At 39.8% G+C, this 23,119-nt stretch overlaps 1 protein-coding gene across 4 annotated transcripts in view; it reads left to right on the forward strand.

Moving 5' to 3' along the window:
- Nucleotides 1–1,409: 1,409 nt before the first annotated feature.
- LOC145344961 (proto-oncogene tyrosine-protein kinase LCK-like) overlaps nucleotides 1,410–23,119 on the forward strand; it is an 87,049-nt gene continuing 65,339 nt past the window's right edge. Inside the window, exon 1 of one of the 4 annotated variants that reach the window (XM_080192352.1) lies at nucleotides 1,410–1,493. The gene's annotated coding sequence lies outside the window, so the exon portion shown is untranslated. Of the gene's footprint in view, nucleotides 1,494–14,199; nucleotides 14,283–17,665; nucleotides 18,334–18,780; nucleotides 18,814–23,119 lie in introns of those variants that run through there. The other 3 variants (XM_080192353.1, XM_080192351.1, XM_080192354.1) reach the window with 3 other exon arrangements.

The raw sequence follows: 23,119 nt of genomic DNA on the forward strand, positions 1-23,119 counted from the left end.
CTGGTGTTGTCAGACTTTTTACTGTAAATAGGAATTGACAGGGAACGGTGATTATGGAGGAAGATAGGTGAGCAAGTGTTAAAGAAATGTATTTTCACTATCATGTATAGTCTTAATTTCAATCACATATTGTTATATTAACGGAACTCAATGTCCTTCGCAGTCAGATTAAAGGGTTCAATTTTATGGTTAACTTAGAGTGGTGGGGCATCCAGTGGTTAGCACTGCTGCCTCATGGCTTGAGAGACCCGGGTTCAATTCCAGCCTTGGGTAAATATATAGAGTTTGTATGTTCTCCCTGTGTCTGCGTGGCTTTCCTCTGGGTGGTCTGGTTTCCTTTCACAGCCCAAAGATATGTCGGTTAAGTGGATTGGTCGCGCTAGAATTGCCTCTTTGTGTCCAAAACTGTGTAGGTTAGAGTGATTAGCAAGGTAAATAAGTGGGATTAAGGGGATAGGGTCTGGATAAAATGCTCTGGCAAGAGAATCTGTGCTGGACTTAATGGGCTGAATGGCCTCTTTTTGCATTGTGGGGGTTCAAAATTTCTATGATTCTAATATCAGCCTGGGGGTGACACAGTGGTACAATGGTTAGCACTGCTGCCTCACAGGGCCAGGGACTCGGGTTCGATTCCTGGCTTAGGTCACTGTCTGTGTGGAGTTTGCACATTCTCCCTGTGTCTGCTTGGGTTTCTTCCGGGTGCTCTGGTTCCCTCCCACAGAATGAATGACTTGCTGGTTAGGTGCGTTGACCTGAACAGACGCTGAAGTGTGCCAACTAGGGGAATTTCACAGTAACTTCATTGCAGTGTTAATTAAGCCCACTTGTGACGAATAAACAAACTTTAAATCATGCAGAAGCATCCCGCCAGCAGCTGTAAGTGAGAGAGCTCCGTTTAATCCTAAGTATTTCACAGCATTGTTACTGCGCAGATGGAGGTCTGGACTGGCTTCTCAAATGTTCAATTTACTTAATGCCATTCTCCTGCCTTAATCCCTAATCCTGCACATTCTTCCTTTGTAGGTAACAGTCTAGTTCCTTTTTAAATGCTTCGATTGAACCTCGCTCTACCATGCTCCCAAGCAGTGTATCCCACACTGAAACAACAAAAATGCTGAAATCCCCAGTGTCTGCTGGCAGCAGCGATAGCTCAGCAACGTGTGGGGGGAGAAGGTGGCCAATTAGTGAGCAGCCGGGGTAACCCATGAGACTTGAGGCCAAATACTGAACAAAGGTTAGGTCGATGTGGAGCTGAGCACGATCACACAGTACTGTGTGTTAATGTGTGAAGTGAGCATAGCCAGAAAGGGGAAACGCCGTGGGTCGCTGTTGAGGAAACTGTAAGCTATTGGTGCAGCGGATGGCATCCCTGCCTGCCCAGCACTCATTTCACAACATCTCATTCAATCATCAGCATCCTCCTGTGCTAGTGTCACCATGAGCCAAAGGTCTTACTTTCGGTAATATTTCTCAAGGAAGCTGGAGAACCGAAGGTAAGTTGTGCCGATGTTATTAGGCATTTGGTTCTGAGCGCTCCGGGTCATTCTCAATATTCAATCCAAATATACAGCCAGAAAAGAACCAGCTTCCCCCTCACGTTCCAGTTAGAGTTCACGCACGATCAGAGTGCTTGTTTCCCGGTGGAAATTTCTAGGAATCGATTGACGCATTATGTAAAATGTTAAAACAAAGTCAGCTGCTGTCTCTGGTCCGCTACTTCAGCAGCGTTTTAACCAGATGTTCACTCAGTCAAACGTTAGAATAAAGATGTATTATGGAAAACAAGTTTGTGTCCCCCCTATCCATAGCCAATAGACAGAGACGCTGAGTTTGTGTAAAATAAATCCTGAATATTTGTTCTTAACTATATTAAAAGCGCAAGGCGGAGTTTGTAAATGAATGGAAACTGTGTAACTCTCCTAGATATTCCCATTCTACATTTGGCCTCTTGAGGACCCTCGATTTTAACTGGGTCTGAAATTGCTCCTCCTTTAAGGCGCTCCTATAACATTGCCTCTTTGACCAGGCTTTTGGGTCTTCTGTCCTGATCTCAATTCATGCGTCTCCATGTCAAATCCTGTCAGCGAATACTTGGCATGTTGAACCAGTTTAACATCGATCGTCACGAGGTGCTGTCGATGAAATAAAGGTCTTCAAAAAAATTCCTTGAGTTTCATAATGGTCTCTTTTACTGAGGACTGGGTTTATGAGCCAGATTTGTTTTATATAAAGGGAAAATTACTTTTGAAAAATATGCGAAGTAACTCATCTGACAGGGTTTAAGATGGAATGGAACTTCCTTTGGCAACAGCCCAAAAAAAATCGGTTTGTTCTTCATTATTGATAACATATGGTCAGGTTTTGCTGTGAAAATAATAGTGAGATTAACGGCGCTCGTTGTTATTTATACAAAAATTTAATAGCAATCAAGCAATCGTAGATGGACAGTTAAATGTGAATATCTGGAAGTGGTTGTTTGTGATGCATTGCCTCCTTTTAAGCTGTAGGAAATAGGCATCTTGCTGTCTGGCATCCTAGCAAATGTGTTGAACAGTGTGAAGTTTCCGTACTATATATACTAAACTTAATATAAAAAGTCAAGATAATTCATTCCATCTAAGTACTCGTAATAAGCCTGTCCTGTCAAACAATTTCTCTGAAACTGAAAATTAACGTTTGCAAATATGCAATCGCCTTCTTTCAGATGTTAATTATTGTTGAAAATCTGAGTAAAGTATTTCTCTTTAACTCCTTCCTTTCCACTTCTTTTATGGCATGGTGCCACACAGTGGTTAGCACTGCTGCCTCACACGGTCAGGGACCCAGGTTCAATTCCGGCCTCAGGTCACTGTCTGTGTGGAGATTGCACATTTTCCCCGTGTCTGTGTGTGTTTTATTCGGGTGCTTCGGTTAACTTCCACAGTCCAAAGATGTGCGGGTTGGGTTGATTGATCCTGCTAAATTCACCCTAGTGTCAAGGGATTTAACAGGGTAAATACGTAGGGTTATGGGCAGAGGACCTGGGTAGATTTGTAGTCGGTAGGGACTCAATGGGCCAAATAATCTCCTTCTGCACTGTAGGGATTCTATGATCTCTCTCTCTCTAGATCTAATCTTTAATTTCCTCCCTTTCTACTTTCTTTGGCACTGAATTCAACATTCCAATTTACATTTCTTTGTTCAGATTTGCTATTCATTAACTAATCTTTCACTTGATAGGTTAAAGAGACACACAGTTGCCTGGTCTGTTTACACAAGTCCCATGTCACATATTGAGGGGATTGCACTGTCCTGATATTTAACTGAAAGCAACAAGCCTTGTAAAATCCCATAGAAAGTCTATGGGCATGTTTAAGCCTAACAAAACAGCCAGAAACATCCACTTTTCCTGGAAACATTCACTTGTCATTCACAGCAAAATCTGACCTAGCTGTTTTGTAATGGGAAAGCTGTTTAAATTAGAGACTTAAATTAGACACCGGAGGTGAGGGGGTTGGACTATGAAGAGAGACTAAGCAGACTGGGTATGTACTCCTTGGAGTTTAGAAGGATGAGGGGGGATCTTATAGACACATATAAGATAATGAAGGGGATGGATAGGGTAGAGGTAGAGAGATTCTTCCCGCTTAGAAAGGATAGCAGGACTAGAGGGCACAGCCTCAAGGTAAGGGGGGGGGGGGGGGTGGGCAGTTTAGATCAGAGTTGAGGAGAAACTTCTTCACTCAAAGGGTGGTGAATCTCTGGAATTCTCTGCCGGTTGAAGTGGTGGAGGCTACCTTGCTAAATATATTTAAGTCACGGGTAGATAGGTTTTTGACAGACAAGGGAATTAAGGGTTATGGGGAGAGAGTGGGAAAGTGGAACTGATCCACTTCAGATCAGCCATGATCTTATTGAATGGCGGGGCAGGCTCGAAGGGCGAGATGGCCTACTCCTGCTCCTATTTCTTATGTTCTTATGTTTAATAGAAAAAAAAATTATTTTGCTAAGTTTTGTTAGTATAGAAAACAAAGTGTGTGGAAAATGCAATTTGGCAGCTTATACATGTTACAGCCACATTAAACTGTGAACCTACCTTTTTCACTACTGTTACAAAACCCAAGAATGAAATGGACAACTACTTAGAAGGCAGAACATTGGTAGCAATATGGGGAAAGAACAGGGGAATTGACTGAATTGGATAGCCCTTTCAACGTACCCTGTTGAGCTGAATGGCTTCCTGATGCCCTGCATTATTCTGTGACTCTATTCAACAAATGTCACTTTTAATAGTCAATTTGCATTCAGTTTTCCTCATTACTTAAACTTGCTGTTGCTCCAATGTCAGAAGCCTGACCCATATAAAATTATATCCTCAACTTTAATCAGAAACAAAATGCAGGTGATTGTTAAACAAACAAAAGTCCTTATAGAAGCCTTTTGAGGCTTTTTAAAAAGGAAAAAAAATCCAGACAATTACATTCACATAGTTTTATGCCCTTACTCTATCTGCAACTCCAAGTGGTTGCATATTGGTTCTAAGAAACTAAAATTGTAAATTATTATGTAGCGACAGAAATACCCTACGCACCCATTGTTTAAAACTGTTAAAGTGATGGTTGCTTCATAATTCAAGGTAGGCTTCTCAGTGACTTTTTTAAAAATAAAAATGTGGTTTAACAACCCAATTTCAGTAACCTGGATTTCTGGAGATTAAGATATAATCTGGAAATAGGAAGTTGAAATGAAGAATACGGCAGTATTCCAAGATGAAACGATAAAATAGTAATTAGTTCTAATCCTTACTTAGAAAAATCAGTATTCCAAAGAATTGATTGTGGATAGTTGTTACAATTGGGCTAGAAGACCTGGCCTTTTTAACAATGTTTTAGAATATTTGCTCAAACTCAGTAACGTATATTATTAATAATGCTAATTTTTATTGCTATAGAAATTTGTCAAAGTTGCAAATGAAATGAAATTGTTTTTGTGGTATCCTGTTTGGATTGTATATTTTTTTTATCAGCTGTAAATACATTTCCAAGCTCATCAAGTTGCTGTAATGATTATGGTGCTGGGTTAAAACTTTAGATGTTGCAAATTCAAATCTTTAAAATTTAATTTAGTAACTTGGGTAGCTTGTGCGCCATGCTGATTTTTGCAGCAGTTTTAATAACCGTGAAAGTTGTTGCATTGTTGCAAAAGCCCAATGTCCTTCAGGGAATAAATTTTTCCCCCTTTTCAAATCTTACTAAAATGAGATTCCAACTCCACACTACAGGTTGCCTCAGGGCAGCTAACGATCTCACTGACATGACAAGCACAAACAAAAATCAATAACTGGCATTATAAATTCACCCAGACATCAATTTGCCCGCCGTTTCCTGAAAAAAAAATTTTCATTTCTTTTTAACATCCAGCACAATAATAGGGAGCCTGGCTTGATAATTGGTCAATCAGTTTGCAAGCTGACTGACAGCTTCGTGTTTAAAAGGAACAGTCATTTTAGAATTTGGTTTCCATTAGCCCTCAGCCCAGAAGTTATGATTCATTTTCACATGTAGCCCTTTATCATCTCCCCATTTAATCAATAGCCATGCTGATAATTTTGTGAAAAATGTTACGATGTCCACAGCATTTGCTCATCCCACACTATTAGGCAATTACATGGGCAATCTATTTTTATTTAATGGAAAACATTTCCACATAGAGATGAGAAGTTAAAGTAAAAAATATTGGAAATCTCAAATTAAAACAGAAAAAAGTTGGAAATGTACATCAGATCAACAGCAGTTTAATGACAAATAGAATTCTAAATGGGAGTAATTTATGACGATGCACTAACTAAGCAGAGTTCAATTTTTTAAGTGCTTTCTTTTGAAAGCTAAACACTTAACATATAATTTATGGATTTTATGAGAACTTCAAAATTAATGCCTTTTATATTGAGCGCGAAGTTCTTTTCTTCCTATCCTGTATAAGACAAAAAGTAACCTTATGAAATAAAAACAGAAAATGCTGGAAAAACTCAGCAGACCTGGCAGCATATGTAGAGAAAGGAACAGAGTTAACATTTTGAGTTTGTAGGACTCTTCATCAGAGCAAAACTACTGTTAGCTATTATGAAGTTTAGTGGCTTGATGAAAAAATATTGCTTTTAATGAGCCGCTGGGGCACTGCTGTGTGTTTTTCCATTGTGGTTTATGAAAAACTAGAACATTCTCTAAAAGTGCAGACTTGATTATAAACATTGAATGTAATCTGGCATAGAGTGGCAGACATGTAACAATTGTAAGCAAGTAAGTTTAAAGTTTTAAAGTTTATTTATTAGTCATAAGTAAGGCTTACATTAACACTGCAATGAGATTACTGTGAAATTCCCTTAGTTGCCACAGTCCAGTGCCTGTTGGGTCAATGCACCTAACCAGCACGTCTTTCTTCCATAGCTGTGGAAGGAAACAGGAGCACGTAGGAGAAACCCACACGGACATGGGGCGAAGGTGCAAACTCCACACCCAAGTTGGGAATCAAACCTGGGTCTCTGGCGCTGTGAAGCAGCAGTGCTAACCACTGTGCTACCGTGCTGCTGGATAAGATAGATAGATAAGAACTAATGATATCTTAGGCTGCTATGAAAAGTTGCAGAAAATTTACAAATGGCCAAAACATATAGCTTTAAAAAGACAAAAAATTGCTCATGACTAAGTTCAGTTACAACTTCTAATTCACCGTAGTTATTGCATATTGAAACATTGGTTCAGAATTTTTTCCAGAGAGATATTCTTGTATAACTGATAAAAATAATACTGATAAAATTAATACTGATAAAAATAATACTTCTGGCCAAATTCCTCTCCAATTCGATTTTCAAGTTTGCTGACGACACCATCATAATGGGTCGGATCGCAAACAATAACCAGACAGAGTACAGGAATGAGATAGAGAATCTGGTGAACTGGTGCAGCAACAATAATCTCGCTCTCAATGTCAACAAAATGAAGGAGATTGTTATCGACTTCAGGAAGCATGGAGGAGAACATGCCCCTGTCTACATCAACGGGTCATGATGTGGAGATGCCGGCGTTGGACTGGGGTAAACACAGTAAGAAGTCTGACAACACCAGGTTTAAGTCCAACTGATTTATTTGATAGTAAACTCACAAGCTTTCAAGGTTCCCCTCTTCATCAACAGAGACAAAGTAGAAAAGGTTGAGGGCTTCAAGTTTTTAGGTGTCCAGATCACCAAAAACCTGTCCTAGTCCCCCCATGCTAACACTATAGTTAAGAAAGCCCACCAATGCCTCTACTTTCTCAACTACGACTCTCCCTAAATTTTACAGATGCACCATAGAAAACATTCTTTCTGGTTGTATTGTAGATTGGTATGGCTCCTGCTCTGCCCAAGACCTTAAGGAACTACAAAAGGTCGTGAATGTACCCAATCCATCATGCAAACCAGCCTTCCATCCATTGACTCTGTCTACACTTCCCACTGCCTCAGAAAAGCAGCCAGCATAATTAAGACCCCATTCTTTCTTCTGCCTTCTTCCTTCAGGAAAAAAAAAGAAAAGTCTGAGGTCACATACCAACTGACTCAAGAACAGCTTCTTCCCTACTGCTGTCAGACTTTTGAATGGACTTACCTTGCATTAAGTTGATTTTTCTCTACACCCTAGCTATTGACTGTAACTTTACATTTTGTCCTCTCTTGTTTCCTTCTCTATGAATGGTATGTTTTGTCTGTATAGTGTGCAAGAAACAATACTTTTCACTGAATGTTAATACATGTGACAATAATAAATCAAATCAAATCAAAGGAATGTTTGAACTATTTCCAATGAATTCTTGATGTGCTTGTTCATATTTCAATTTCAAAATTACATTACAAGGGATGAGAGTGTTGCCAGCTATTTTTGTCCATTCCTAATTGCTCTTGGAAAGGTGGTGGTCAGCTATCTTTTTGAACCACTGCTGTCATGTGGTGTAGGTACACCTACAGTGCTGTTAGGGAAATAGTTCCAGGATTTTTACCCAATGACAGTGAAGAGACAGCAATATATTTCCAAATCAGGATGGTGAGTGGCTTTGAGGTGAACCTCTAGGTGATAGTTTGCTCATGTGTCTGCTGCCCTTGTCCTTCTAGATGTGAGTAGTCTTGGGTTTTAGAGGCGCTGTCTAAGGAGCCTTGGTGAGTTCCTGTTATGCATCTTGCAGATGGTGCACACTGCTGTTGTTGTGCGTTAGTAGCGGAGGGAGTGAATGTTTGTTGGTGAGGTGCCAATCAAACAGGCAACTTTGTTCTGGATGGTGTCAATGTTTTGGGTGTTGTTGGAGTTGGATTAATCTAGGCAAGTGGAGGGAGAGTATTCCATCACACTCCTGACCTGTGCCTTGTAAATTGTGGACAAGTTTTGGGGAGTTAGGAGATGAGTTAATTGCCACACGATTCATAGCCTCTGACTTGCTTTTGTAGCATTGTATTTATGGCTATTCCAGTTCAGTTTCTGGTCAGTAGTAATCTCCCTGTTATTTATAGCGGGTGAATTCCATGATGGCAATGCATTGAATGTCAAAGGGCGATGGTTAGCTTTTTCATGCAGTACGTTTTAAACAAAATAGGGAACTAAGAAATATGAGCCTCAGAATTTCTATTGGCGGCAGTGGGTATATTTGCATGGCAGGTTAATCTTTTCATTAAATGCACAGATAGAGGAATGCCATGTGAATACACTAACGATTCATATAATAAGATCAGTCATAGCATTTTTAGGTTATGGAGTATCAGAAACTGTGGAGTATGTTATAAGGAGTTGAGAGCAGTATACACTGCAGACAATGAGAAATAGCATTGATTGTTTAACTAAATTCATCCCTCAGAATTGTGTTATTGACAGGCAAATATTTATATTTTGTTAGTCTCTTGCACATATTTTATCATGAAAATGAAAATGATATTACGTCAGTTCTTAATGCTAGATATTGCAATATCTATTGTTGACCTAACAATCTGAAAGTAATCTCATTGCCTTGCCATCATCCTGTATCTTCCTCTGCTTTGAATATTTAAATAAAACTGATCAGATAGGAATTAGCTCTCTCACTGAACTATAGTAAATGCAGTGAGGGAACAGCTAAAGTGTATATCTGTTCAACCCAGCAGTGGTGTGATCACTAAGACCATCTACATCCACCTTCATAACATGCCTGATTTTGCCTCTTCTTCAGCTCAGCTGCTGCTGAAACATGCATTCTTGCCTTTGCTACATCTAGATTTGACTCCTAGCTGGTCTCCCCCATGGTTGTGGTGGTTGAACCTAAAACAAAGAACAAAGAAAATTACAACATAGGAACAGGCCTTTCAGTCCTCCAAGGTTGCACCGACCATGAAGGTTGAAAGCTAATTATCTGAGCCCAGAACGTCACTGCTGGAGTTTCTCAGGGTAGTGCCGTAGGCTGAACTTTCTTCAGCTACTTCATCAATTGGCCTTCCCTCCAAATAAGGGTAGAAGTGGGAATGTTTACTGATGACTCCACGGTGTTTGGTACCAATCAGAACTCCTCAGATGCTGAAGCAGTCTGTACTTGCATGCAGCAAGACCTGGAAAACATTCAGACTTGTGCTGGAGTAGTAAGTGGCAAGTAACATTTGTATCAAACCAGTGCCAAGCAATAACCTCTTGGGGTTACCATTGACCAGAAACTGAATTGGACCAGCCATATAAATACTGTATCCACAAGAATAGGTCAGAAGCTAGGAATTGTGCTAACTCACTTCCTGACTCCACAAATCTGTCCACCATTTACAAGGTACAAGTCGTGAAGAGAAGATTTTCCATTTGCCTAGATACTGCATTTTGAATAATCCTCAAGAAGTTCTACATCTAGGAAGAAGCAGCCTGCTTGATTGGTGTCCCATCCACCACTAGTGTACAAGAACAACAATGTGTGCCACATATAAGATGCAATGCTGTAACTCACCAAATCTCCTTCAACAACAGCATCCAACCGTGTGACCTCTACTACCAAGAAGGAAGAGGGCAACAGGTTAATAGGACTACCACTATGGGCAAGTTCCCCTCCAAGTACACCATCCTGATTTGGAATTACAGTGCTACATTTTCATTCCTGCTGGGTCATTACATTCTATTTCTCTAAATATAAAAGTCAATTTCAAAATGCAAAAATAGTCCTGATGTCAATCTATCTGGCTGTATAGATTTGAATCTCTATTTCCTACATTTACTGTCATTGCTCTTTGAGTTGTTTCTATGAGCCTTTGAGAGGGGCAAAATGAGTACTAATATGCAGCAAACCTGATTGGCCAGACTTGCGCAGTTAACATCATCAATAGGGAATTACATTTATATAGCACCTTTAGCATAGGAAAATGCTAATAAATTCTTGAAGTTTGCTTGTGAAAAAGCGTTTCAGTGGGGGAGCTGGTGTAGTGGTAATGACACTGGACCCAGATTCATGCTCTGGGAACAACGATTCAAATTTCACCATGACTGCTGGTGGAATTTGAATTCAATTGATAAATCAACAATAGAAAAAGCTAATCTCAGTAATGGTGGCTTCACAACTATCATCATTTGTTGTAAAAACCTACCTGGTTCACTAATGCATTTTTAGGGAAGGAAAGCTATCACCCTTATATGGGTTGGCCTACATGTCACTCCACAGTAATATTGCTGACTTTTAACTGATCTCTGAAGTGTCCAGTTCAAGGGCGATTAGGATGGGCAATAAATGCTGCCCGCATCCCATGAAAGAGTAAAGGAAACAAAATATGGAGTTTCTATAAGTTGTGTTTAAATAAGATTAACATTCCAGTTTCTAAAATGAGAAAATATAGTACATGGTGGACTTATACATTGCAGCGTGAAGTGGGGGTTGGATTTTGGCCCCTGAATTGTCTACAATGAGTTGAACAGTTTTGTTAGTCAATTCTTAACAAAGATTATATTCCCACAGATTAACTAGCAGAGTGATTTTGGCTATGCATCTATGTTCATCTTCTGGAGGATAAATAATGTAAAAAGCCTCACAACACCAGGTTAAAGTCCAACCAGTCCACAACCTGGTGTTGTGAGACTTTTTAATGTGTTTACCCCAGTCCAACGCCAGCATCTCCACATCATGGATAAATAATGGCCAGAATTCTCCATTCTCACCTGCAGCTGGGATTCTCCAGCCTCACTGCAGTGAATGGTGTTCTGGCTGAGTGGCAAATTCTCCATTCTTAAGGGCAGCAGTGGTGGGGTGAACTAGATTGGAGAACTCCAGCCAGTATGTTTAAAGACTGACCTACACCTGGGGTGAAGGAAATGAGAATTCCACCCCCCACCTTCAGGGAATTTTGCTCTGTTTCAATCTGTTAGATCTGACCCTGACTGCTTTCAATTCAGGCTCCATTTACATTTGGGCAGATTCTTTTGTCACAACACATGTGTATCTTTGACTGCTTATCGCTTCCATCCAATTTCCCTCTATGCCCTGCAGTTATGAGATCCTATATATCCAAATGTAACAGCAGGAGAATCCATTTCTATGAAGCAATGTCAGCATTGTGAAACTGCAGCAGTGCTACAATTCTACTGTAATTGTACCTTAAAGGGGAAAATCTTCAACGACTTAGACCATGTCCATCAGTGGTTACATCAGATAATTATGTATACAATATAAAGAAAGAATTTAAATGGAAATGTGAAAGGCACAATGTGTCACTCAGCATCTTGCAGGGAAATACAGGTCCATGTTTTGGGAAGGACCATTCCTCTAAATGGTGATTATGATAAAAAAATTTCCCTCTGATGCTTTTGTAACTTTATTAAATATATTGTCAAATTATCCTGTGAGTTATGTAACAAGTGTGTAATTATGTTCAAATACCTTAGCAGTCTTAAATCCAATAGTCTAAGGTAAATAATGAATGGTTTTAAGTAAGCAATAAAAGATTCATTGTCATCTATTAGAATGTTGTACTTCGACAATGTTCACAATGTCTCATGTTGAGCTCTAGGATTTAGCTTGAAATGCCACATAGGTTAAAGAGAGAAGTATTTAATTCATATTAGTGAATTCTGATTTCTTACCCACCAAGTCTTCAGTGCTTGGTAATGTGTATTGCACGTATAGTGGATGAATAATGTGCAGAGGCATTTAGCTTCCAGTTCCAATGAATCATGGTGTGGATTAACTACTTCAAATATTTATCTCTATATTAGTTGTGGATGTTTGAATATTAACAACTGTTCTGTTTGGTTCTATGTCTTACAACCTTTGTAAAGATTTCACAATGGCACAATGGTTAGCACTGTTGCCTCACAGCACCAGAGGCCTGGGTTTGATCCCTGGCTTTGGTCCACACTCTGTGTAGAGTCTGCATGTTTTCCCCATGTCTGCATGGGCTTCCTCCAGGTGCTCCAGTTTCTTCTGAAAGATGTGCTAGTTAAGTGTATTGACCATGCTAAATTCCCTCTCAGTGTACCTGAACGGGTGCCGGAGTGTGGTGACTCGGGGATTTTCACAGTAACTTCATTGCAGTGTTAAAGCAAGCCTATTTGTGACAATAATAAATAAACTTTAATGCATGTTTTGTATGAGTAGGTCGTGAATAGGTAACACCGAAGATCTGATGATTGTAAGTCAAGGAGAAGATGGAGAGAGAGGAGTGTTTTTTAGTTTGGGATACTGAAATCAATATGGTATACATTACAAAGTACAAAGAACAAAGAACAAAAACAGCCCGGGAAACAGGCCCTTCGGCCCAATGAGCCCGCGCCGCCATTTTAACATTACCAGTCCCCCCTCCACCCATGACCCTTATCTATGCTTATGGCATTCCACATTGAGGGAAAACTAATTTAAGGACAATTTATTACCTCCAATCAACCTAATAGCACATCTTTGGGGTGTGGGAGGAAACCGGAGCACCCAGAGAAAACCCACGCAAGCACGGGGAGAATGCGCAAACTACTACAGACACTGGCCCAAATCCATGTGTCTGCACAGCAAACAGTGATAGTCACTGAGCTGTCGTGTTGCCCAGCATCTGGTCCAGTTTAAGCGTACACTAATGACATGAAGTACTAGGCTTCTCGCGAACATCCAAGAGCAGCCCTTATACGACCCACTGTGTGTATGCCCCTCGTTGGACAACAAGGCGGACCGACTTAAAACCTGTGAATTAAAAGAGAAAAACGTTAGTATCATTCCACATCCTTATACATTACCGTATCCTTTTACATTATAGTAAGACTAGTTTTTAAAAATTAATTTAGGGGTGTGGGCATTGCTGATTAGGCCAGCATTTAGTGCCCTAGTTGCTCTTCAGAAGATGGTGGTGAGCTGCTATGTCAATGCAGTATGAATATAAAGGGGAGGAAGAAGATGTAGATTGGTCTACATTTAACCATCTACTTAAATAAAATTAAATGCAACATAGCATAGTTAGATAGATTTTTATTTTCTATTTAGGAAAAGTATCAACTGCTGCGGATTCATCAATCTAAAGATGTTTCAAGATAATAAAATCTAACTACAGTCCATGACTGCAATTTTAGTGCATGAAGTATGTCTGGAAGGTAACTGATAATGAATTGCTGTTATTAATATTGAACTGCTCTGACTGATCTTCCAAATTTGACAAGCTTTGACATTTACTTGAAACGTGCAGAACATTTTTTTGCTGCAATGTGTTGAATAGAGGCTGGATTTTTTTCGATTCCTCCAAATTGTCTCCATTTCCTAAAGGCAGTAACTTTTAGGTACAGTTCCAGAGTATTTAAGCACATCTACTCCCTCATCCAATTAGCTGTTCTTTATTTATGAACGTAGACATAGTATGGGCAAGCTATTTCACTGTGGAGGCATCACAGCTGACCCTGGTGTGACTCTCACATTGATGCCTTCAGCTGCATACTTCTAGCAGGTAGCAAATAATTTGATTTGATTTATTATGATCTCATGTATTAGTATATAGTGAAAAGTATTGTTTCTTGCGTGGTATACAAACAAAGCATACTGTACATAGAAAAGGAAAGGAGAGAGTGCAGAACGTAATGTTACAATTATAGCTAGGATATAGAGAAAGATCAAATTAATACAAGCTAGGTCCATTCAAAAGTCTGATGGCAGCAAGGAAGAAGCTGTTCTTGAGTCAGTTGGTGCGTGACTTCAGATTTTTGTATCTTTTTTCCCAACAGAAGAAGGTGGAAGAGAGAATGTCCGGGGTGCACGGTGATTATGCTGGCAGCTTTTCCGAGGCAGCAGGAAGTGTAGACAGAGTCAGTGGATAGGAGGTCAGTTTGCATGATGGACTGGGCTTTGTTCACGACCCTTTGTAGTTTATTGCAGTCTTGGACAGAGCAGGAGCCATACCAAGTTGTGATACAATCAGAAAGAATGTTTTCTATGGTGCATAATAGTGACCTATCAGGGGGAAAATCCTGGCTTGTTTATCCCTCCCTCCATTGGCATGGTGGTACAATGATTAGCGCTGTGGCCTCACAGCACCAGGGACCCGGGTTCGATTCCGGCCTTCGGTGGCTGTCTGTGTAGTGCTGGCATTTTCTCCCCGTGTTTGCGTGTGTTTCTTCCAGGTGCTCTGGTTTCCTCCCACAGTCCAAAGATGTGCAGGTTAGGTTGAATGGCCATGCTAAATTGACCCTTAGTGTTAGGGGGTAAATACTTGGGGTTATGGGAATAGGACCTGGGTGAGATTGTTGTCAGTGCAGGCTCGATGGGCCAAATGGCCTCCTTCTGCATTGTATGGATTCTATGATTCTGTGATGGTCCTGAGGTGAAATTTGGTGCTACTGCTCAGTTGAAATCAATGTAGCGCAAGCAGATGGATTATTGAAATTGATATCAGGGATCATTTCCAGTTATAGTAGAGGAATCATCTGGCAAATTACTGGTGATGTTATTGTCATAAATGCTTACTATGCTTTAATCAAATTCCCATCTCTGTTACTATAAATAGATCAACGTATGAACAATTCCATTATAATGAGAGAAAAAGGAACTAGATAAAAAAAACATTATCCATGTCTGCATAACATCACAGATAGTTATTTTGCCCATGTGCCTTGTTTGATAATGGGTTTAATTGATGAACCAAAAAAATGAGGATCTTTTTATGAGCATGAATATTTATATTTTAAATAAGCTAGTCTAACATACGGGCAGGTTTTAATTATTTTCTCATTGTAGTGGCTGCCTTCCACATAAAATTTAGCTGTGGAAATGTAAGGCATTTTGATAAAGGGGGAAACAATTTTGTAAGTGGCTCACGGTAGTCCTGTAAAGTGAGATAACTAAATAACTTTCTTCATTAATGTGAAGAGAGAGATTGCCCATGTGGATAGTGTTTTCCTTTCAAATTCCTCTTTCTCTCGTCTTAATGGAATAGTTCCCCCATTGAGTTAATTAAAGTAACAGAGATAGGAACTTGAAACAAGCAGTTCTGATAATAACATTATGAGAGATATGGAATGTCAAATACAAAGAACAAAGAACAAAAACAGCCCGGGAAACAGGCCCTTCGGCCCAATGAGCCCGCGCCGCCATCTCAACACCACCAGTCCCCCTCTCCACCCACGACCCTTGTCTAATGTTTTATGGCCATCCAGATTGAGGGAAACTGATTTAGGGACAATTTATTCCTGCCAATCAGCCTAACAGCACATCTTTGGGGTGTGGGAGGAAACCGGAGCACCCGGAGAAAACCCACGCAAGCACGGGGAGAATGCGCAAACTCCCACAGACACCGGCCCAAATCCATGTGTCTGCACAGCAGTCAGTGATAGTCGCTGAGCTGTTGTCTTGCCCAGTATCTGGTCCAGTTTAGGCACACACTAATGACATGAAGCACTAGGCCAATCTCGAACAACCAAGAGCAGCCCCAGTACGACCCATCGCGTGTATGCCCCTCGTTGGACACAAGGCGGACCGACTTAAAACCTGTGAATAGATTGGAGAATCACCAGTCAGCTGGACCTTGTGCTGCTATACCATTCAGGTGTGTGGTATAATTACTTCACATTCTGAGCAGACAAGGTACATGAAATAATTCTCATGAATAAAAACATGAAGGATCTGAGGAATGTGATATAATTGTCTACCTAATTTCTTGGATTTAGGTAAAAATTTTCCGAGGAATCTTCATTTTACAGACCAAAAATTACAGCTCAGATTTTAAAATAATTAGGAAGTCCTGGGTCTGTACGGCGTGTCAGTCCAACTTTAGGAGAAAGGCAGATTAATGTTTGGGTGGGTCCCTTCATCAAACCCGTCAGTTCCCAACAACATCAAAAATGATGTATATTTATTTAGCACCTTTAAATGTAACGCAATGTCTAAAGGTACTTCATAGGACCATTATAAAATAGAGTGTGCCACGAGACACTTAGGACAATATTAAGTCAGGTGACCAGAGCCTGGTCAAAGAGGTAGATTTTAAAGAGCATCAGAAAGGTGGAAAGTGAAGTAGAGAGGTGGAGAGGGAGTGTATTCAAGAGCTTGGCCAATGAAGATATGGCCACCAACGGTGGAGCAATTATGGAGTTTGATGAGATTGCATGGACAAAGAAGAACAAGGCCAGGGAGGGACTTGAAAATATGGGTGAGAACTTTAAAATCAAAACATTGCTTGACAGGGATCCAATGTAGGTTAATGAGCACTGGGGTGATATGAGGATGGGACTTGCTGTGACATAGGCAGCAGAGCTTTGGATGAATTCTAATTTACAGAGGGATGAGTGTGGGAATAATTGAGTATGGAGATAACAAGGATGTGAATGAGGGTTTCAGCAGCAAATGAGCTGAGGCAGGATCAAAGTCAGATGATGTTATGGAGGTGGAAATAAGTGGCCTTCATGAGTCCACAAATAAGAGGTTGGAAGCTTATTTCAGAGTCAAATGTGATACCAAGATTGCAAACAGGGTTGTCTATATGACAGGTTGTTGCCAGGGAGAGAGATTGTCAGTAGCTAGCGAATGGTGTTTGGAGCGGAGACCAAAAACAATTCATTTGATTTTTCAACTTCCCCACATTGTGTTTTGTGGCAGGGGAGACAGCTTACCATTGGCCACTGGCAGGATTATCCGATCCCACAGATGTCTATGGTGTTTAGCATGGCTCACCTGCGGGTTGCCTTTGGCGAGACCAGAAGAACCTGCTGAGGGGAACGACAGGAAAATCCGGTGAAATGGCTTCAATTTCCCCAATATTTCATTCTCACAAATTCTTGAGTAAAAGTTCCTTGGCACTATTTACAGTTCAAAAAGTATTTCTTTTGTTGCAAAGGGCTTTGAGACTTGTGGTGATCATTGCGCCTTCTAACTGCAAGTCTTTTTTTTTAGATTAATGAAGATTTGATCTGTTATCAGCATGTGGTAGCCAAGCAGTTGTGGTAGTAGACTGGCAAGTTGTGAAATTGAAGTTGTGGGTTGCGATGAGAAAAAATAAAGTTTCTGGGTTGTTCACAAACACTTTGGTTTACCAATCTCCCCCCTTATCCTTCAGGAAGGGGTTATCACTTCTAAATGATTTGGCAAACGTGAGGCTGATAACCAATGAGCTTATCAGTTTTTTTTATTAGTGAGTGTAAGATTACTAAAGGAAGATCTTGTGCCCTAAGCAGAGTATTAATTTTTGTAATTGTTCTGTTGCCACTAGCCATCAGCACTCATACTAAGTGCTGGAAGGTAGGAGATATGAACCTATCCTTGTTTCTTTTCATATTTTCTTTAAATACTATTGGGGTTCCAGCCAGCTTATGACCAAACAGAGGGACCAACATGTCTGTTGCGGCATTAACCAAGATGTGGAACAGACTGAACAGACTGCAGGCTCATGGCACAAGAAGATTGGATTTCCGTTTGGGAGCTTAAGGGTAGAGTTTTTTAAAGTTTATTTGTTAATCACAAATAGATCTACATTAACATTGCAATGAAGTTACTGTGGAAACCCCCTAGTCACCACACTCTGGCACCAGCTCGGGTACACTGAGGGAGAATTTAGCATGGTCAATGCACCTAACCGGCACATCTTTTGGACTGTGCAAGGAAACTGGAGCACCTGGAGGAAACCACACAGACACAGAGATTCTACATAGACAGTCACCCAAGCTGGGAATCAAACCTGGAGCGCTGGTGCTATGAGGCAGCCATGTTACGCACTGTGCCACGCCTGTGAATAACTTCCTATTCACATCATCGGAGAGAGGACTCAGATAACCACGCAAAATTCTGACACGGACATGAGCTAAAGGTCATATGGAAAGGTTATACTCTATCAAGAAGACCTTGTTGTTTATGCCAAAAGCTTCAAAAGCCAGAAGAAGTTAGGTATGTTGAAAGCTGATATTCTGAAAAGGGAAGGTGAATTCCATGAGATGAAAGAAATGGAAAATAAGTCTGGATAAGTGTCGAACTTATGCCATAATAGCGAATATATTTAAGTTTTTAAGTTTATTTATTGGTGTCACAAGCAGGCTTACAATTCTGCAATGAAGTTACTGTGAAAATCCCCGAGTTACCACACTCCGGTGCCTGAGGGAAAATTTAGTATGGCTAAAGCACCTAACCAGCACGTCTTTCGGAATGTGGGAGAAAACCGGAGCACCCGGAGGAAACCCATACAGACATGAGGAGAACGTGCAGTCTCCACATGGAATGTGAGCCAAGCTGCGAGTCGAACCCGGGTCCCCAGCACAATGTGGCAGCAGTGCTAACCACTGTACTGCTAAAGATGACACTACTTTGTCAAATTGTAGCGAAAAGAATATGTTTCCATTCTCCTCTCTCTGGATATTGGGCATGATTCAGGTATTAAGATGTAGATGATGGGGTCTTCCCATAGCATTTAAATAAATTAAGTTGGGATGAATCCATTCTTAGTTGAAAATTAAGTGGATCTATTCCACTCTCTTTGAAGGGCATCTGCATCTAATATGGGTAGAATTGACTTAGTCACTTTGCCAGCAAAAGAAAACTGTTGTATGAAATATGAAAATCTTTTGATGAAACTGTTCTTTCAAAACATTTTCTATGGCTTTAATGTAACTGATATTATCCTTCATTACCCAATGCTATACTGACACAGATTTGCATGCAAAACGGATCTTGAGTCGCACAACTAGCGCTCAATAACTACTAAAATCTGCTGGAAATATTTTACAGATTCGGTGTTTAAAAGTTATATTAACTCATTTAGCTATTCAGTTTTGCCTGTGCTACCTACAGTGCTTTCTTGATTGCTCACAAATTGGCATCTAGCTGATTCCATATGATGCATCCCTAATACCGTTTTGATGCTGGGCACTGATAAGATCTAAAAAAAAACTGACCTGTTATCTTTGGAAGGCTATGGACAAACTTTGGAATGTAAGCATTGAATACTTGTCCTGTTACTCTGTGAATTTGATTTTTTATTAAATTCCAGTGATTGGTTTTAAACGCTTCTTGCTGAGAGCTATCTCCTAAATATCTCCGAGATTGTAGCAGTGTTAATATCTAAAGGAATTTTTGATCTTTAGCTGCTGAATATTGTCTCTGCACAGCCTATAAAATGCCCATGCTTTCCTTCATATGTCATCTGAAATAATCATATTTTACATGACGATTCTTACAGCACAGAACATATATCTTTGCCTCACTCCGTTTTTAAAAAAGATCAACATTATTTTGTTGTTCGAAATTCTTTTTTAGAACTTTCAGCTTATGCCAATACCACTGATCCTGCCCTCAGTTTGTGTCTTTGATATGGATCTCTGAAAATGATGATTCTGTCTCTGTTTTAATTTTTTTATCAATATATGCTTGGCTGAGGGCACCTGCAAAGACAGAATCTTATCTCTGTTGAGAATGTTTTTTTTTGGTTTGCTTGATCTCTGCAAATTCACAAAGAATCTTGATGTTGAAGGTGCCATGTTGAGCCTCTTCATTTTTCCAGTTTTCATAGAATCACAGAATCCCTACAGTGCAGAAGGAGACCATTTAGCCCATTGAGTCTGCACCATTCTCCGACCAGGCCCTAGCCCCGCAATCCCACATATTTACCCCACTAATCCCCCTTACCTGCACATCTTGTGGCACTAAGAGGCAATTTAGCCATGCCCAATCCACCTAACTTGCACACCTTTGGACTGTGGGAGGAAACTAGAGTACCTGGAAGAAAATCACGCAGACACAGGGAGAATATGCAAACTCCACACAGACTGTCACCCAAGGTTGAACCCGGGTCCCTGGCGCTGTGAGACAGCGGCAATATTAACCACTGTGAAACCATGCCACCCCAGTTTTGCTAAAGTTAATTTGAATTTGGTGAACAGAAAGCACTTTTTAATATATTTTTTGAGAATGGAAGCATCCCTGTTTGTTTCAAGATTACAGTCAAAAATCTACACAACTGCTTTCCTTCATTTATTTAGAGCAACATACTTTTATACAATCAAATATTTTCATGATGCCATTTGAGTAGTTGCAAATTTGCCTTTATTAATAAAATAAGAACACTTAAGTGTCAACCTTGATTCAGTAATATTAATTGACTTTTATATTGTAATATATTGACTTTTAATCAAGAAGTCATAGGCTTGAATCCCTTCTTCAGAGGGGCGAGCACATAATCTAGGCAGTACTGAGCTAGCACTGTACTGTCAGAGGTGCTCTATTTGCACATACACTTGTTTCAGGTATTGGCTCTGAGCTCCTATGAATAAGCTTTTACCATTAATGTGGACTGCCCATTTTTGGTGAGGTATGTCAACGTGGATTCCAATGATAATGTTGGATGTTTAGGGATCCATTTAGTGTTTGTAACACCATCACAGAACCATCAAAGTTTTAGGCTGGCATATCTTGTACTTAGACATCAGCCTGTGTTCAGTAGTCATACATTTGCTTTGGAGTCAGAGGTTGTGGGTTTGTATGCACACCGAAACTTGAACGTGTAATCCAGACAGATACCTCAGCACTGTAATTAGGGAATATTACACTGTCAGATGTGTTGACTTGCAATATTGAAGCAAGGCATCCTTTGCCCTCTTTCAGCACTATTTGATTAAGAGCAGGGGAATTATTCTGCTGTCCTGGTCAACATATATCCCTCAAACAGTATCACCAAAACTGGTTATCTAGTTATTTATCTCTTTGTTGTTTGTGAAATCTTACTATATGCAATTTGGCTGTTTTACATTGCAAAACCATTTACATAATATAAAGTAAAAAACAGAAAATGCTGGAAAAACTCAGCAGGTCTTGCAGCATTTGTGGAAAGAGAAACGGAGCTAGAGAGAGAGAGAGTTAATGTTTGAATCTGTATGACTCTTTTTCAGAGCAAAATTACTTCTTTGCTATGAAGTGCTTTGGGAGGCCCTGCGGTTGTGAAAGTTATCATATAGTTGCAAGTTTGTTTGCTTGTTGTACATGAAAGTGTGCCCTATCCGTACGTTTTAGGAAATTTAAAATTAAAAATGGCTTTATTTTCAGGGCTTGTAGAAATTTCTTCTAGGTTTAGTCTTACGGGAAGTCTTTTTTCTGTAATGGTGTGAAATGATAAATTAGCCAAATACCGTACCTCGTTTTCCTTTCCATTGGGCTGCAATAGAATGGGGGTTTAAATGAATGTGTAATTGGATATTATCCATTTTATGACATTATCCAATGGCAAAAATATTTCCACTGGTTCTTGACAGATTCAGCACATTTATTTTTCAATCACTACTTTTTCTCATTGCCATACTTATAGCATCTGTAAAACTAAACTCCAAATGGGCTGGAATTCTCCAGCCACTCGTGGCAGCAGGTCACTCTGGTCCTGCTGCAATGAATGGAGATTTGGCTAAGTGCCAAATTCTCTGTCTTCACTTGCAGCAGTAGTGGGATGTGAATGGCTGGAGAATTCACGCTGCAATGAAAATTGTTGATATAGATTTTACATTTTAGCAGTAGGTTAGTTTGTAAAATCCATCTTTTTTCAGTGAAACTGTTTTGAATATTGCACGAATGGTTTTGCATTCCAATATGTTTAATTTTCACAAATTAGAGAGCTCTTAAAATGAACAAAATTATTTAGTGAAAGAAGCCTGTTCTATTGGCCCTCTGCAAAATGCCCTCTGTGTCCCAGTCTTTGCTGCAGCTTTTTTGCTATACTGTTTATTTGGGTGAAGATTGCCAATGATTTATTGATAATCTGCCATGAATGTCATTCATAGCACCAGCTAAAAGAGAGCGAGGAGCCTCTTAGATCAGGATTGACATGGACACATGATAGATAGTCTAATAATTTGCTTAACATTTGGGATTTACAGAATAATTAAATAAGATTCAACAAATTTAATAGATGGGGTAGAGTCTGTGACGGTACAGAGTCTATGAAGGGGTAAGTTGTATGATAATCTGTGGAAAGAGAAGTATTGATGGCCTGAATGTGACCCTTTTTATCCCACAATGATTTGTTTTCATGAGACATTGCTTTCTTAAGAAGAAGTTAGTGAGGAAATTATTTGAGAGGACCATAATCTTTCTTAAGAACAGCTTGCTGGAAACTCTAAGACATTCTCCACAATCTACATTGTAGGGGAACATTTCCTGCAGTGAAATTTAGCTAATCCAGAACTGGAATCAAAACTCAGGTCCTCTTGACTTCTGATGAAAGGTTATAGCTGAATGTTAACCCATCTTGCTTTTTTAGATATTAATGGTCTTTCTTAGCACTTCTAGTAATTCCAGCTTATATTTTGGATGTCTTACTCACAGTCCTTTTATTTCAAGTTTGCTTATTACTTTTTGCCTCTTGAATCCAGGTACAAAAACTGAAAATTCTTTCCCTAGTCCCCATAAAGGGAAAATCAATCAGTTGCAGAGCAAATTTAAGTAGAAGAGAATGTGGGCCTTTTAAGAATTAAAGTGTTAATTTAAGAAAGCTGATGTGACTTTTCTCAAACATTTTTATCATCTGGTATTTTTAAAATTCAGTGACTTCAATGGAAAGTTTTTTTTCTGGGGAGGGTAGAGAGTTTGATTACCATAGCAAAGAGCAGAGTGAACCTTTTGAAGACATAAATGCAGCATTCAGAACAAAACAGGAAACCGGCCTTTAATGTCAAGTTTTCCAGACAGCCTGTTTTCT

The sequence above is a fragment of the Carcharhinus amblyrhynchos genome, chromosome 7, assembly GCF_965287045.1.
Source record: "Carcharhinus amblyrhynchos chromosome 7, sCarAmb.v2.hapA, whole genome shotgun sequence".
NCBI lineage: Eukaryota > Metazoa > Chordata > Chondrichthyes > Carcharhiniformes > Carcharhinidae > Carcharhinus > Carcharhinus amblyrhynchos.